This window comes from Aspergillus udagawae (genome assembly GCF_001078395.1).
Source record: "Aspergillus udagawae IFM 46973 DNA, scaffold_1, whole genome shotgun sequence".
NCBI lineage: Eukaryota > Fungi > Ascomycota > Eurotiomycetes > Eurotiales > Aspergillaceae > Aspergillus > Aspergillus udagawae.
In genome coordinates this window covers 2,321,940-2,323,959 of record NW_025091264.1, presented here as the reverse complement: position 1 = coordinate 2,323,959, position 2,020 = coordinate 2,321,940, and positions in this window count along the sequence as shown.

Here is a 2,020-nt window from a genome sequence, read left to right as displayed (position 1 = left end):
AGCCTATAGAGAAGAGAGGTAATTATTATGGGCTATAGTAAACTATAATACTATTATATATACTATATTTATCTCTATAGATTACTAAGTATTCTATAATATAGTAATTAGTTCTCCTTACTTAGGTAATATATGGTTATTTGCTCCCTTCATGCTGATCTAACTAGTTGACATTGGACCTTAGGGGCCAATCTTACATCTAAATATAAAGGTGTAGATAGCCCTTTAACCTTAATATCTTGCTTAGTTCTTACCTAGATAAGATCCCTAGCTTCCTACATGCAGAGTCCTTTATTAGGAGTTATCTAATACCTTGATTACTTTCTTTTCTACTTCTCTTTCTTATTAGCTATATATAGATTATAGTTCTCCTTTACTAGTAGGGCTATACTATATATAGCTATCTTATAATCTTTAATAAGCTACTATATAGCTAATTTTAAAGACATTAAAGAGCTTTAAGAGTATTATTTTAAGAGCTTCTTAACTAAGAATACTTACTTATATAATTACTAAAGTATATAAGGTATAGTAAGCTAAGATAATATTAATATATAGCTTAGAGAGGAGATAGAGATTAAGATATAAATATTTAGCTTCTTAAGCACCCTCTCTAGCTTTAAAAGGTAGATTATAGCTACTATAAAGCTATTTTAGATATTTAGAGATATAAATACCTCTAGATAAGCTACTAGATATACTTTAAGGAAGTTAAATATATTAATATAGTTATATTCTAAGTATATCTTTTATTTAATAAGGCCTCCATAAGTATACTTTAAAGGGCTAAAATAATTAATATCTAGTAGTTATAAAAGATAAGAAGAATAAGTAAATATATAAATAGGACTAATATTATTATCTCTATAGACTCTATTAAAACTAGATATTAGATAGCTTCTATAACTATCTAGGATAAGTAGATAATATCTTCTAACTATATAGCTAGTTATTATAGAGGTAAAGACCTTTTAAAGTTATTAATGGTCTATCTTATCTATTAATTTTAACTAACTTTAATTCTCTAATTAGGTAGTAAGGCCTAATCTTAATATTATCTCTTAATATAAATCTTCCTCTTAAAGATTATATAAGAAGGAAGCACCTAGCTAGTAGTATTAATATATTTAATTAGTATAATCTATTTTTAATTATTTAGCTAAATAAGATAAAGCTTTTTAGATATATTAGCTCTTATTACTATCTTAGTAGTTATAATTAAGCCTATTATAAAGCCTATTTTATTAAAGTTATAGATCTCTTTATAGAAGATACTACATTATATTTAGATATATTATAGATATTTAAATTACTTTTTAATAACCTTTAGATTCTTGCAATAAGCTTAACTATAATTATATTATTAAGTATATTAGATTTTAATCTTATTATATTAATTAATAAAGATAGATATCTAGTTCTTATTAATAAATTTAAATCTAGAGAGATTATCTACTTAGAGAAGGATATTAGTTATTTCCTATATAAAATATAGCCTAGAAGGTATACTATATAGATCCCTAGATAGTATCTATTCTATTAATAATTCTTCCTATATAGGAGATCGCTAATAGCTATTAGTATATTTTTTAATTTAATATTAGTATCTATTTAGTTAGCTATAAAGAGTAGATTTTAGAATATGAAATATCTCTATAGTATAGTAAATATTTAAAATTTTATTCTTTTTTAAAGTAGATATTACTAATTAAAGCCTTTCCTCTTACTCTACTAATTTTTAAGAGATGTAACACAGTTTTAATAATATTTTAGTTAATTTAGATAGCTTCAGGATTTAAACATGTTGAAATTTGTGAGGGGTGGGCTGCTCACCTAGGTGGACTGCTTTCCTAGGAAATATGTTAGTTAGTATTTATTCCCTTATTACCTAATTCTATGACCCTATTAGTAATATATAATAGATAGTACTAGGTTATTATACTCTATAGTCTATTTAAGGAATAATATAATCTAGCTATAAAGACTATTATTAATATTAATAAGAATTTAATTATAGTTT